Here is a 16320-nt window from a genome sequence, read left to right on the forward strand (position 1 = left end):
GATTTCCAGGTATCTTGTTTTATTTATATTTATTTTGGTACTCCATATTTTATTTATGTTGGTACTCCAGGTGGACTGCCTGGGTAACGATCCCCACACTCTTATTTCTGTAAGCTGGACGGTAATCTGATTGTACAGAGTTGGTCCAGTGATGAAAAATCACGAGTACGGTGTTGGAGATTTCGGAATTTTCTGAAGTAATATTCACTTGATGTTTATAGCGTCGTTCGAGAAGGAGTACCTTAGATTAGTGCATGTGCCTTCTCGTTTCTCCCAGCTTATTACCCTGACCCGTCCTGAGGCGGAATTTTTGGCCGGACAAGTGGCCCTCTTCGAGGTGACGCTAAAGCCAGTTGGTTGAAGATACGGAGATTTAGGAGTGTGGCGTTTTAGGCCCGCTACAAACTACTGGGTTTTACATATGTAATAATCAATACTTCGATAGCGAGCGGGTCCTAAAAATCGTGGATAATCGGCTTAATGCTAGACTATTTGCTTTACTTATGCTGGAGTTTAAGTGTTCCCCGATCGAACGATTATAACAAACGGATAACATAAATATATCTTCGTCATCTTCGTAAACTCAAATAATTTTTTTTTTTTTAGTATGAGGGAAATGACATTTACATACAAAATGAAAAGAAGTGGACTTAAATGTTGAAAGATCGTTTTTAAAGCGTACTGTTTTTTAGATATAACTGGAGCCAACACAGAACTCGCAACATAGTGTAGAACTAGCTGGAAGCTAGAAATACCTAATAAAACTTGCTTCATATAGAATTGGAACAAACTTTTGCTCATTTTGTGGCGCTGCTGGTGGAGGAATTTGGAAGTTCTTGGCGCCCACGTAACGGTAATTTTATCAGCGGCACCTATGTATTTTTGACATTCCGCAAAACGACTGTATTTTAAATGCAATCAACATGGAAGCAGAAAGAAGGGAACAAATTGTGCACTGTTATTTGGAAAATCCATTGTGGTCTGCATATAGGCTAGCTTAACAGCTAAAATTGCCCAGATATACCGTATTGTGCGTCATCGAACGGTAAAAGGAAACATTGACGACAATTCGGAAGCCTCAAGCTAATCATCGGAGTGGAACTATCAACCGGAAACTGCGTGGTAAGATTTTGAAGACCATCAAGAGGAATCCCAATCTTTTAGACCGCGATTTGGACAGATAATTCGGTGCTGCCCATAGAACCGTGATGAGAATTCCACTCCGGAAAGGAATCAAGTCGTATCGAGTCCATAAAACAGAATAGTGTGACCGAAATCCGTGCTCGGAAGCTTTACGACTAGGTGCTGACCAAGTTCGACGGTTGTCTTCTGATGGACGATGAAACTTATGTCAAGGTTGACTTCGGGCAAATTTCAAGTTTGTTTTAGCCGACAAATTTGCACGAACATTCATGATGTGGCAGGGCACTTGCAGCTGTGGCAGAGAACGGAAGTTTTCGTTACAAATAAGACGATGACGTCGGAACTGTACTAAAAAGAGTGTTTCCAAAACGAATTTTTGATCCCGTGACCATCCTGTGATGTTTTGGCCAGATTTGGCGAGCTGTCATCACAGCAAAGTCGTTCAAGAATGGTATGCAGAGAAAGGGGTCCAGTTTGTTTCGAAAGACCTTAATCCATCCAAATGCCCCCAGTTCCGCACTATTAAGAAAAACTGGGCAACTTGACAAGTGCAGATTCATCAAGGCTGTTTTTGTCAGATGAATTTTTTACAAATAAATAATAAAGAATAAAGTATGAAGAGGAGATTCAAGTCAAAGGAAAAGGTCAAAGATATTAATCAAACGAAGGCCTGGTGAAATAAGATGGCCGAACGATGCATTAGGCGGAGTACACAGTATTAAAGGAAAAGTGCAAGAAATCCTTCGATACTGTGACGGATACTTTTATCCGTATAGTCCTATGACTACGTCTATCTTGAAGTTAAGTGCATCAATTCGAATATATAAAATGATACCGAGCAAACCAATCACCACCCAAGCACAGCCGACACTAAAGTATACAACCGACATGACTTCGGAACGATTTGTTGTTGTCGTTGTTTTACTCGCTCTAGTACACACACCATGCTTACTGGAAATTTATGAAAGGTACCATTCCAACATTTTACCATCATTTTCATTCCAAAACCGTACCGGTAACATAAGGACGCCAGGTGCTAAAGCCATGCAAATAAGCATATAATCGCGTTTTCGCTTTTTTTCTTTTCATTGTGACCGCGACCAGGCAGTTTTCAAAAATAATTTACTCTTCCTGTCATTTTCTATTCTGCTGCGCTCCGCCCTTTTTCCAAGTAACTGACGAAACCTTGATATATAAGGTACCATTCGGACATTTTACCGTCATTTTCATTCCAAGACCGTACCGGTGACATACAGGCGGCAGATGAGATTTTCCGTTTAGTAAATAAACAGCAGAAAGCAGTTCCGTTTAGGAAATAAACGAATATATTGAGAATTTGTACGAACATCACAATAATTTCATCAATCGTATAAAAAGGGTTACAACTGAGTTATAAAAAAACACCAGTGTAATGAAAATTGTACAGTTCCGTGACGTATTTGCGTGAAAGTGACCCATAATTGTGCCTGAGCCATAATTGTAGAGGCACTGTATAAGCGTAATTCCCAGAAGCGTGCGAAAGATCGGCAGAAAACGATTTCTCCGAAGCATCGAAATATAGAAAAATACCGTAGAATACCTGTTTTTTCTCAAAAGTATGAAGAAAATGCTACATTTGTGTACAAAAAGATCTTGAATTCAATGATAAATAATTGAAATACACGCAACTGTTTTTGTTCTTATACTATCGGAAGCAAGCTTTACAAAATAGTTTTATAGTTTTCAAGTCTGAAGGGCGCATTCTCTCAAAAACCTGAATTCAAAAATTTCAAAAAATCAAACTTCAAAGCTATGTTGAAATTTTGTCCGAAACATAATGACCACTCTGTTGACATGTTACATGTTAACAATCAATCTCAAATTAAGAAGTTGAACAAATTTTTGTTCTATCGAAAAGTGGCCGCAACTGTATTTTACTATCTGTTGGTCTAAACTGGTACCAAATATAAATCACCGCATTGTACATCTCTAATCAGCCGGCTGAACAGGGAATAAACCGGACATAGCTAAAAAGAGATGGATATAAAATATATGTATGATCGCATCACTTATCAAGGTGAATCCTGTTCCAACGAACCCTTTCTTACTAACAAAAAATTCTTTTCTGTTACCGTTGTGGAGATGCAGAGGTTAACAAGGTCTCCAAACAGCAAAATTCTTGCTAATATTTCGTCTCTTTTCCAACCTGCAAATGCCTTACTGAAGTCAGTGTAAAGCGCTTTTACGTACTAAAAAATTTTGTCATTTATAAGTGACTAGATTTCTCGGCAAACTTCGTTCCGTTCGCTTTTTTTATTCAAATGATATCAAACAATCTAAATTGATTTCACCTACATAATTTGCAAATGCATAACGAATCGTACATTGTATACGTTCAAACTCAAAAGAAAAATCATTTTTAATGATTGGTTTTATAGAAATGAAAACATCTTTGCCTTTCAGCTTTTGTACATCACTTCGATTCTAAAAATACCCATATTGGATGACATTCGGTAATGTTCAGATGATTTCCAGAAAAAGAAGTCTTCGGTTCCAAAAACCGGAGTTTTGGCTTCTGTGCATCATCATGAATACAGAAATACCCAGATTTTGTGGTATTTGGTCACTTTCCACTGTTTTGACGTAGAACTACGTTTTACTTTAGCATACCACACAGAGATGCAAACTAAAAAACTGGGACGAAATTTGTCCCTTTTCAAATGCTTATAGGTCGGTTGGTTTTCAACCGATTTTCTTCATTCTTGCAGCAATCGATTGGAAAATTATACACGCATCTGCCCAAATGCAGAAAAATGTTTTATAATCTACGAACTATTGCACTATTGAAAATTGTCAAGCCTTGTTGAAATAAAAATAACGTCCTCTGATTGGTCGCTTGCTTGCTGTGTGTGTATTATATGGTATGATGTGTGTATGATATGGTGAGTTGATGTGGAATGATGTGTTTATGGTATGATGATATGGTATGATGTGTTTATGGTATGATGATATGGTATGATGTGTGTGTGTCTGTATGATATGGTATGATGTGTATGTGTCTGTATGATATGGTATGATGTGTGTGTGTCTATGATATGGTATGATTTGTGTGTGTGTGCTGTGTATGGTTTTTAACTCGCCACGTTCTGCTAACTGCTGAATCCGGTTCACGAAATTCACAACCCTTCATTAGTAGACATTATAACTCATTACCCAAGTAAAAATATTGGTTTTATCAAAGTTTTATAGCGCTCAATACAGCCAAAAAAGCGCTATGAAACTTTGATAAAACCAGTTGTGTTACTAGGGTAATGAAACACTCAATGCATTTGTTAATAGTGTACGTAGTTCTACGTCATTTATGCGGTCGTGTCTTGGATACAACCTCCTACTTTTTCAGAAACAGGACGTCGTCAACTTGGATTTCAAGATGGCATGTTGAGTCGGTTTCTGGCCTCTGAGCGTTTTTCTGGTGCCGGGTGATATTCGGTCATTTTGGGCTATTTCCCAGAAACCGGAAATCGCCATCTTAGAATTCAAAATAGTGTCTGAGGTTGAATTTTGGCTTCTATGCATTATCACGGTTACGAGCCCATATTTGGTGGTATTTGGTCACTTTCGGTTGTTTTTCAGCCCCCCACCCCTCCTTCCAAAGTGAGAAGGGATGTCAAATCATCATAGAAACATTTTTCACCCCCAATAACCTTCACATGCAAAATTTGGTTCCATTTGCTCGATTAGGTCTCGAGTTGTGCAGAAATTTGTGTTTCACATACATGGAATCTCTCCCTTTCGAAGAGGGTGGGGTGTAGAACCACTATGAAAGCATTTTTTGTCCCCAAAAATGTTCTGATGCCAAATTTGGTTCAGTTTGCTTGATTAGTTCTTAAGCTGTGTTGAAATTATTTTATTCGTTATTTGTATTTTATTTGTATGGGACCCCTCCCTTCCAGAGGGGTATCGAACCTCCATGAAAATATTTTTTGCCCTCAAATAATTCTGGAGTCATGCAAAAATTTGTGCTTCATTTGAATGGAAGCTCCCCTTCCAGATAAGGGAGAAGTGTGAAACCACCATAGAAACATTTTTTCCCCCAAAAACCTCCGCGTGCCAAATTTGGTTCCATTTACTTGATTAATTTATGAGTTATGAAGAAATGTGTGTTTCATTTGTTTGGAAGCCCCCCTTCTATGAAAGGGAGGGGTGTCGATCTACCACAGAAATATTTCATTCTCTTGTGAATCACCAAATTTGATTCACGCCAAATTTGATTCTACTTGCTTGAAAAAACCTCGAGTTATACAGATATTTGTGTCTCGTTTGTATGGGAGCCCTCACTTCTTCCGGAGCAGGGAGGGGTATTAAACTACCACAGAAATTTGCTAGATTAGTTCTAGGGTTATGCAGAAATTTGTGTTTCATTTGTATGGGAGTCCTCCCTTCCAGGGGAGGGAGGGGTCTCAAACTATCACAAGAACCTTCCTCGACCTCAAATACCTCTACATACAAATTTTTATGTCGATCGGTCCAGTAGTTTCCGAGCCTATATGGATCAGACAGACAGAATTCTTTTTTTATATGTATAGATTACTGGTCAGTTAACGTGATTCATATGTATATTTCTGCTATCGGGAAAACTAATTTTAAGAGTTTTTTTTTTTTCATAGTCAACTTCGATGCAGTTTTCTTGTAAGTAAACGGAGTAACGGCGAACCCGGGCAACAATTACTCTGCCACATTTTGACGCACTTCCGCGGCGGTTAACGGCACCAAAACTCACAGAAACTCTTAAAAAGCTTTAGTTTTTCATTTTCCCAGTTAGAGCTTCAGGCCAATTTTTTTTCAATTCTGTCGACCAATGTATTCTTTATATATTCATGAACTGTGGCAACTTTCTCCAAACTATTTATTATCGTCTTAACTCAAGCATGTTGCTTAACGAAGATCACGATGCCTTGATTCGCAATAGGGCTACCGCTCGCCCTGCTTCGGACGTTATATGCCGCTTCTAAAACGTTAGACCAGGGCATACGGAAATGGATAACATACTAATCAATCTTTTCAAAATTGGGACAAAATTTCTATTTTTTTAAATTTTTGATTTTTGAAATATTATATTGCAAATATTTGTGGCCTTAAAAGCGATCTTCTCTTGTTTGAAAACTGACATGGGCTTGTGCTGTGAATTTTGATTAGGATTTCTTTTGTTTTCGTATAGTGAGAAAATGATTACAATTGTAAAAAAAATTACTCGTTCTGTACGTTTTTGCTAACAGAATATATTTGGGGTAAAACCCCAAACCCCAACGTGAAACGTGTCTACAGTGATTTAGAGGATTAGGTTTTCTTACGCGTTTTCTACTTTGTAACAGTTTTGCGCCATATTTTGATACCGTAAAACCTTTTTGCCCACACTTGATGACCTATAGCGGTGACAAGCTATATCAAGCCAAGTAAATATTTTTATTTTTTACTACTGATAGTGCGGCAAGAAAAAGCCAACAATTATTGCACATGTTAGGTGAAAACTGATCCCAAACCTTCAGAATTATTAAAAATCCCTTCTAAAGGCCAAACAGAAATAACAAGTTAAACTCAGAATAGCCGTATATTTTTTATTGTTTTTTTTTTTTGAAAACCAAAATAAAGGTTTTCACAACTCGCCTCTCTGGGATTCTATTGTAGGATTCTGTTCTGCAAATTTCTTACATAATAATTGGTCGGCATGCGACCAGACCATCTTCCATGTTTTGAAAAATATAGTTAAACCAGTCTACGTGGAAATTAATAATCTATCTTTCATAAATATATGATATCACTTGATTAGTTCATAATGATGTTATAACAAAAATTCTCTGTAGCAGCTTTCAGAAAATCTTAGGGTGGACTACCTTTGAACGACGATTACTCGAAATAATGTTTTTGGCGCTTGGTTCGGTTTGGCTGCACGCCGATCAATTGTGCCTTTTGATTCTACTTTCTGTGGCGAACCCAATACACGCCAAACATCAAATCGTTTCATCAGCTTGGTGGTGTACATTAAACAGGTATTAAATGTTCAAAGTAGCGGAATCCTCCATAAAAACCGCATTTTACGACGGTCACTTAATCAGCTGAAAATGAATGCAAATTATTTTTTATGTCCACCGGGCAAGAAATCACTTAATTTAATTTGGTGAACCATGGGAAAAGATAAAATGCCTGTATTGACTTTTTTTCGACGCGAGGAAAACAAGGATCACAATGAAGCAATCATCACAATTTCAATGGTAATTTAATTTTATGAACCGTTTAAGTGACTCGCCAATGATAATGAACCGTGAGCCGAATATAAGCTTCACTTTTAAATTGCATTACATGCCATTGTCGCTTTCCGAGCGGGCGATACGAAAAAAGGTAATACCCATTTGAACCTGTCTGTAGCTGATAATTTCATATAATTCCGAAGCAAGCTCACCCGGTCCTGTTTCGTTACATACTTTCGAAAGCACACGCGAACGGTTCAGATTATAATCACGGCGGGAGGCAGCAGAATTTCGTTTAATTACACAAGGAAATATATTCCGAACACATTAGTCAAATTATGTCGAGAAAGAAAAAACGTCGAAATATCAATGACGGGTGGGTTTTAGTGCCGGTACAGGTATAACTTTATGCGATGAGGTGGTAGTAGAGAAAATAAAATCCTCCTTATCTGCGCCCCCAACAGTCAGGACTTCGAAGTGAAAGTTTTTTTCCCCGACGAACGACGGAGCAATTCGTAATTAAAACAATGGGCTAACCATTTCGAACAGGAAGTTTCACGCTAGGCAGCACTTTCTGGGCGGCGGGCTAAGACCGTGATTCGAAAAGGCGGCGATATTTACGTAGGAAGATGAAAACGGCGAAGAAGTTGATAACAGTTTATTGAACTGTTTTACCTTCGGCGGTAAGTGTTCTTTCAACATTTTCTACTTAAAGTGAACTTTCACTGGCGCCCACTGTGGAAAAAAATAATGGATGTGAATATTTGTTCTAATGACATGCTTCTTTTTGCGTCGGTCGTAGTTTTTTCCCGGCGCTGCGTAATTCTAAGAAAAACAGTATTTGATAAAATTCGTGAACAGATGGTTACATACATTTCCAGTGAAAATATTTATTCTACGCTGTTGGCCGGTGGATGTTTTCGCTAGAAACTCGTTGTTATCTTCATTATGAATTCGTATTGCCTCTTGACCCGCAGTGGTTTATCGTACTACGCAAATGTTGTAGGTCACATGAAGACAGCTACATTCGCAGCCAGTCCACTGGTATAGCTCAAGATTAGGGAAACTCGGACAGCCTTTATCATCGGCGAGGAAATTGTTCGTAGAAACACACTATTCGTGTCAGACCTACCTAAATGATAAACTTACATAACGGTTGGGTGGAAACCAACTAAACGCTTGTTGTGACTTCTACATAGTTCCCTACTTTAACCTTAATTTCTGTACAAGCGCTTTTGATTTTCTCATTCAGAAAAGTTCTTAGTTTAATTAAAGAACATTTAATTTCTTATTCCTTTCTAATCTTCAGCATTGTTTGTCGATTCTACACTTAAGTTTGAGTCATTCCTAGCCTTTTTTAGCGCTTAGAAAGGTGTTTTTCGGTGATTGGTAAATCATTTCCTTCTCTAAAAGTTTTTTTTCTATTTCGAGCTCAATTACAGTTTATTTAACTTTTAACTTCTTTTGTATACACGCAAAAGTTCAAGTCTAAAACAACCAATGTGTCTTCTCTCCTCTTACAATCTTTGCTCCAATTTTGCACAACAAATCTATGAAATGTATAGAGGTCCGTCCACATTTCATGTGGACTGTTTGAGCCTCGTAGCATCATGCCAAGGAAGGGGAGCTGCGTAGCCGCAAGGTTACAGAGTCCGCTTTGTCAAGCGGATGGTCATGGGTTCGAATCTTAGTAGAATCAGGCCATCCGATGTCAAAAAGGACTTAAGCATGGGTTTATTCTCAAGCTCCCCACCAGTTACCCTTCCTTTACGCTGGAATCTACAAATACCTTTGCGTGACTTCCTCTTAACAAAAAATAAGTCCCTCTTATCAATAAAACTGGCCAGAAGGACGCACGACGAAACTTCTCCAGGGAATTATAATTGGTGATATTTGGCAAGAGGAACGAGTATCGGTATAGTAGAACAGTAAGCGTGTAAGGAAGAGTAGCACATTACACACAAGCACTGATGAACAATAATAATAAGCATGCCACTTCTCAATAGAGGTATTGCTATTAACAGAAGTGCGGGATACAGCAGACACCCGGGCATATCGCACAATAGATCTACGATTCTGGTCGCAGTGAGGAAGCCCATACAGGAAAAATAAATCATGCCAAGGAAGATGCGCACGTTTTTTTTCTGGACAGCTTCCATGCGATCAATCTAGACCTTGTTGAACGGACACCAAGCGACAACCGCTGATTCGCGCATCGAACGTACCAGGGCGCAGTACAAAGCCTCCATGCACAGTGGATCGCGGAATCCATCGGCAATTCTAAAAATGAATCCCAGCTGCTAGTTTACTCCTAAAATGACATCTTCATAATGTGCCCGGAATGTAAGCTGGCTATCCAAAACTACGCCAAGATCTTTCAAAAGAAAAAAGATTTTTACATCGTCTGCAAAAAGAAGCCTCGAGGTAATACAGTAGCAACGTCGTTAATGAATAGTGAAAATAAAAGCGGACCCAGATTGCTTCCTTGCGACACTCCAGAAAACGGTGTAAATGGCTCAGAATGTGACGACCCAAGACTGACACATACAACTCTGTCGGTCAGGTACGAACGAAACCATCTCTCGAGCATGGCAGAGAGCCCTAGTTCATCCAGCTTTCGTAGAAGAATGTTGTAATTTACACGATCGAACGCAGCCTTGAAGTCCGTGTACACAGCATCCACTTGCAATCCCGCATCCATTGACCATTCTCACACTACACACATTTGCAAATAGGTGCTTTAAGCGCTTTGAGTGCTGCCTGACTGTCGGAGAAGATACATATAATTGCGTGTCGGTAATTTCTCTTTAGACAGACTTATGGAAATTCCATAATTGCGTAATAATAATCAGCTTGAAAAACTGTTGGCTGGTTTCCCATAGAGATATATTCATTTATTCCTGGCCCGGTGATGCCAGCCCCGGCGGCTTTATTAATTTTTGAACCTATTGAGCCCCGTCGAACGGCTGGACCTCCTTTTCCCCAAGATTCCCGTTCGGTCTCAATGATTTTATAGGGAGTCTCGGAATTTGGCTTATTTTCTAGCCAGCTCCAGCTATAAGTTCGTTTATATAAAAATCTTTCAGTATTTTAATATGTCCTGTTAGATTTTTGTCTAGAGTTTTTGTGATGGTTCAGCCTTAGGGCATTCTTTACCGGCTCCAGTTGCACCGCTTGTAAAGTGGAAGGAAATGAAAGATTGCTTCCAAAGACTTCGTCGGAGTACTTCTCATAGCTCCGCATATTGATACGCAAGCTTACCAAGAGCTTCCGAGAAGTTGTCGAAAAATCAATGAAAAATAGAAAGAAAAAACTTCCTAAAGTCAACAACAAAATTTTGAACTGTCGTAAAAAATGACAGCTTTGAAAAATGATCAAAATGTTGTTAAATCATTTATTGAAAAGTTGTCAAGTTTTCGATGGGCATATTTTTTTAGGAGGACAAAATTGTTACTTAAAAATTTGCCGAAGACACTTTGTCAATTAAACAAACCGTTTTGGCTGTAGAAATATATTGAATTTCCAATTGAGCACTCTGTGGGGAATTGATAATATTTTTACCGTCAAAACGGTTTATTTGATTAGCTTTCTGCCTGTGGTAAAATTGTAGGTAACGTTTGCGATAGAAAAATGGACAAAAATTGCCGATTTTTCATGGGTTTACTTTAATCGCACTGACGAAACTACTCATGCATCATTAATCATAGTAACCCATGAGTTAGCAAAAAAAAATTGACAGCTCTATCAGTCAAACTCTAACTGTGATGGCGAAAAAAGTGGAGCTACTCCGTGTGCGCGTTCAAAGAACGGTACCCCGCTGCGTCAAAAACGGATATCATGCGGCACTTTGTGGACGCCGGGTATGCCCGTTCCGGCATCTACAACATCTTGACACTATTGGACAACGATCAGAGCATCGAAAAAAAGCCCGGCTGCCGGCGGCCAACGACCCTGAGCGACAAGAAGCTTCAAAGGATGCTGAAGAGAAAGACCGAGGAAAAAGTGGCTAAATCGCTGCATGCACTTGGCCGGGAGGTTGGTGCTGGACGACGAGACCTATCGCACCCTGGATGGCAACGACTGGCAGGGTACTTCGTATTTCACTTCTCCCACGAAGGAAGTGAGCTTCGAGGTGAAATTTATTTCACACACCAAGTTCCCCAAGAAGGTGCTGCTGTGGCTGACAATCAGCGAGAAGGGGATGTCAAAGTCGCTCTCCTTACGCTCCGGGCTGACCATGAACGGGGAAATTTATAGTACGAAGTGCCTGCGTCGTTCATCAAGGAATACCATAAGGGCGAAGACCGGTGTTCTGGCCAGATTTGGCGTCGGCCCTTTACTCGAAGAGATCGTTGGAGGAGAGGGAGAGGTTGAATATCGATATGGTACCGAAGTCGGCGAATCCGACCAATGTCCCCCAGCTGCGTCCCATCGAGAATTTCTGGGCAAACTTGAAGCGCAAGATCCATTCCAACAATTTTGTCGCGAAAACGGAGGAGGAATTAATAAAAAACGAAGAAAGAGCTTAAAAACGTGCCTACACGCATGTTTTCGTCCGCCATGGCGAATGTTCCGGTTAACTGCCGGAAGGCCACTCGCAAGGCCGTAGATTTTTTTTTGCGAAGATAATATAATTTTTTTCCCTTGTTGGGGACATTATACCACTGCGACCAGTACTTAGATCTATTGTGGTGTGTCCTCTTTTGCTTTAAACCTTTTCTTGTATAGACGACTATTATATGTTTTAATAGTCACTATCGTGATTGAAGGCATTATCTCAATGTGGTATTATGTAACGAATAAAATTTAAAACATTGTTCGGAGAACTAGCCCATATTTTCCAAGGTTCTAGAAGTCCCTTATCAAGAAATTTGTGCCGTTTGGTGAATATTGCTGGGCATTCACACAGCAAATGATGAGCACTTTCACTCTCTGTGCAACAGAAGCGACAATTGTCGTTTTCAAGCCTTCCTATTAGCTGGAGATGATATTTACTCGGACAGTGACCAGTGTTCAGTCCAGTATAAGTACTAAGATCCTTCTTTGAAAGGTTCAACAATTTTTGTGCATTCGAAGCGTTGGGCTTGATGTATCGTTTTGCGTGACGAGCTATTGTAGTGCTATCCCAGTTCAGCAGCACCTGACCTTTTTCCCACTCTGATAGCTCCATCTTTAGTGCGCTAAACTGCCCATAAACGCATAAGAGTCACACTGCCAAAAACGTACAACTGAGTAAAACGCAGTAAACGCAGGAAAACCACTGCATTTTGTTCTTCCTATTGATTTATTGATTCAATCAAAGAACAAAATATTAAAACATGCATTCGTCCGAGGTAAATATATGTGGCAGAATACTTTTATATGCAATAAGCTTGTGGTTGTTCTAATTAGTACACTTAAATTGGTCTTTTAATGAAAGTTACTATAATTTTCTATTAATTGTTTTTAGCTCTGAGCCTGTTTTGCATTTATTTGTAACGTGGGACTCACCATAATTTATATTTTTTTCATCATTTTAGCAACATTTTTTGAAAGCGCACGTACCGTAAAGAAGCTTCTGGGGTTCACATGGGACTGTTATGCATTTGTGGACAGTAAAGAAAACCCCACAGAATGGTTCAGGACCGATAAGTTTCGTGGCTGATCCAGCTCTTGCTAGTTCATCCGCCTTTTCATTTCCTTCGATGCCACAGTATCCAGGAACCCAGTTAAGGTTCACCTTGTTACGTGTAGCTAGTTGCTGAAGCATTTTAATACATTCCCAAACTAATTTGGAAGTGCAAGTAACAGATTTCAAAGCATTCAAGGCTGCTTGACTATCAGAAAAAATGCATATATTAGCATTTCGATATTTCCTTTTTAAGCAGATCGAAGCACATTCCAAAATGGCATAGATTTCAGCTTGGAAAACAGTAGGCCATTTGCCCATCACCACTGAAATAATATAATTACCATTAATGGAAAATTTATCCAACGCAATTATCTTAGTTTTTTTTTCATCACCATCTGAAAAACGTCCATTTTTTTACCGCAAACGTTTTTTTACCGCAAACGTAGGACAAATTAGTCCTTTTAAAAAAAATGTACCCTGTGGAAAAAAAATTAATTTTTTTTCCAAAAAATCATAACTTTTATTTATTGATTTCTCTATGACCTGGGCAGTTTCATTGTTTAGGTAATCTTCTGTTATTTTTATAATAAAAATCAGAGCTTTGGATAATTATTTTTTTATTTTTCTTTTAACTTTTTCTCAAAAACACATAACTATTCTAGAGTGTATGTTTTTTCCGGAAAGACAGAATTATCATCTACAACATTGCCCGAGGCGGCACACCGATCAAACAAATCGTTTTGACTCCAAAAATATTTGTAATCATCAATACCTTCCCAGAATAGCATTTTTTAATAGCTTCTCAAAAATGAGTCGTGTTCTAAAAAATTAAACCTATGGTACGAAATGGCACCTTTTGCCCATACAATCTATGCAAAGTTTCAAAAAAAAAAATTTAAAAAAATCAAAAATGACAATTGAAAAAGAAAATATAAAAACTGGGACAATTTGTGGAGCTGCGGAAATGTTCAGGAAAACGTTCACGAATCGGAAACCAAAATATTTAGTGACTTCACACCGTTGGGCATTTCTAAAACTTGTTGGTTGTACCTATGCCCTTAGTTCATCTTGCATCTTCGGCTTCGAAAATTTTAAAATTTCATGATTAACATGTGAATGTTGCTATTTTTTATTTATTTCGCGGCATTCTGCGAGATTCTCTGAATTTCACAATCGATGCTGAATCCTGCGAAATTCGCGATTTTTCAATCAGTTTCATTGGGATGGTGATGAGGTGGGACTGATTTCAAGATATTTTAGAGCTCTTTTTACTATTATTATTACATTTAATATTGTTTTACACATCACTGTTGTGATACAAACGCCATTTTCTTAAGTATTATTTATTAACAATATTTTTTTAAAAATGTTCGTTCATTATGGTCTAGATGGAGCATCTCAAGAGTACAGCGTTTTTTTTAATGTTTTCTGAGATTACTTTTTCTGTTTCTGTATGTTCACGATAGCAGTCGGGAAATTAAATTGAGAACGTATTGGCAACAGAGCACAATAGGAAACAAAAAATGTACTTCGTGTGTCAATTCGGCATTATTTGGAGGATGTATTCGGAATGAAGAAGAGAGAAGAAACTGTTTTTTATGCACACGGTCCTATCAACATTACACAAACAGCGCGTTGCGGTAACAGCCCAAATCCGTCGGAGTCTTTCCCCCCCAGTTTTTTATTTGCCTATAACGGGTGTTCAAAATGGCTGTATTAAGAATAAGCATAAGGAGTAAAACACAAACTGCTCGGCACCTTACCGACAACCTTCGTGCAAAGAAACGCAACTCGGTCTTTATTTTGCCAATACCACTACTGTCATAGAGGGACGCTTTCGAATGTCATAAAAAAACTGTTATCGCTTGATACATTTTTTCTACGGGTCTAGATATACACAAACCAAGTTTTTGACTCTGTTTTGTTCGTGCTAGTCATATTATTTACCATATTTTTGCAAATTATTTTAAACAAGCTTTTCTGCAGGTTTTGGAAATTTCAAAAAATTGATCTATCAAAAGGAATTCAGAAAATATATTATTTTTGGCCGAAAGTGTTACCAACTTAATTATTTTGGTATTTAAAAACTGAATTTTGGAGCGGATCTTACCGAAAGGAAAATTACTCCAGAATGTATTTAGTCTTTGGAAGGTCGGTAGTGCTCTAGATCCCGAAAATAAGACATATCATATGGTTATTATTTAATAGGTTTTAAATACTCGTTTAATTTACATTCGTTTTATTTTTTTTTCACGTAATTTCGTTCGATTTGTCCTGGATTTTATCTTCAATTATTTAGATATTGCACAGCATTTCTTCACCTTTTGAAACGAAATACATCTTTTCTCCTTTTTTTGACTTGTGATCCGTTTACCTACACTATTTTTGAAAAACTTAACAAAATTGTGGATTTTGTGCGATTTATTTCTTTGTATTCCTTTGTAACAAAGATGTATTGCATTTGATAATGATAATTTTTTATAGCTTTCTATTATTATTGTTTAATTCAATTTGCTGCCTATTTTATTCCTTGTTTTCATGGTTTTAATGAAAAAAAAAAGTGTTAATTTATGTATCAGATTCATCGCTGTCCAACCAGTTGAATCCAGAATTTTGAAAAATATACTCAGGCCTCGAAAATAACTTTCACACTTCCGCCCAGTGAACAGCTGGACACGATTTCTAGCGCGCTGACAAATTCACTAATTGCCAGCTGCCGCTCGACATTAGCCAGCACCTAATAATGCCAAAAGATGAGACAATCTATTGCTGTGCCATCTTCAGACCGAATCCATGAGTAGAGCACCGACCGAATCGAGTCGAGATCATAACGCCGCCGCCACACATCAATCCAGCATGTAAGCGCACTCGGAAAAGCATGTTAGAATGTCCAGGTTGAAAAACCGCACACACAACCTGCGGAAAATCTGCACACGAGACCGGCCGGATTAAGCTAATCAAAACAAACGGCCGCCGCAGGGGCCATCAGTGAAAATAGCAAAATAGAGGAGAAAAAAAATCGTCGGAAAACTGCTGCCAGAACGTTCACCGCCAAAACATGACAACATTTTCATCTCGAAACGAACCCCATCAACGTCAACGTGTGTCGGCGGGTGGGTGGTAGTGGGAATGGGTGTTGTGGGAAATACCAATTTTGTGGTGATCGTGGTGTATTGTGCTGTGTTATGATGTGCATTTGATGCACACACCGACGCCGGTTTTCGCCAGTCAGCTGGTATTTGTGTAAACAAAATTTGTTTGGTTTATTAGTTTGTAGCCGGCGAGGAAAATAGCCGTGATTGGAACGGATTTAGGAAAAACGCTTCGGGCGTTTCGGAGAAA

At 38.6% G+C, this 16320-nt stretch overlaps 2 protein-coding genes across 8 annotated transcripts in view; one reads left to right on the plus strand and one right to left on the minus strand.

The window, feature by feature from the left end:
* LOC129718634 (glutamine-dependent NAD(+) synthetase) overlaps positions 1–16320 on the plus strand; it is a 162911-nt gene that overhangs the window by 31458 nt on the left and 115133 nt on the right. The window lies entirely within an intron of this gene.
* Positions 1–16320, minus strand: part of LOC129718631 (cytosolic carboxypeptidase Nna1) — a 331733-nt gene that overhangs the window by 31120 nt on the left and 284293 nt on the right. The gene's annotated exons all lie outside the window — the stretch shown is intronic.

Source organism: Wyeomyia smithii, chromosome 1 (genome assembly GCF_029784165.1).
Source record: "Wyeomyia smithii strain HCP4-BCI-WySm-NY-G18 chromosome 1, ASM2978416v1, whole genome shotgun sequence".
Lineage (NCBI taxonomy): Eukaryota > Metazoa > Arthropoda > Insecta > Diptera > Culicidae > Wyeomyia > Wyeomyia smithii.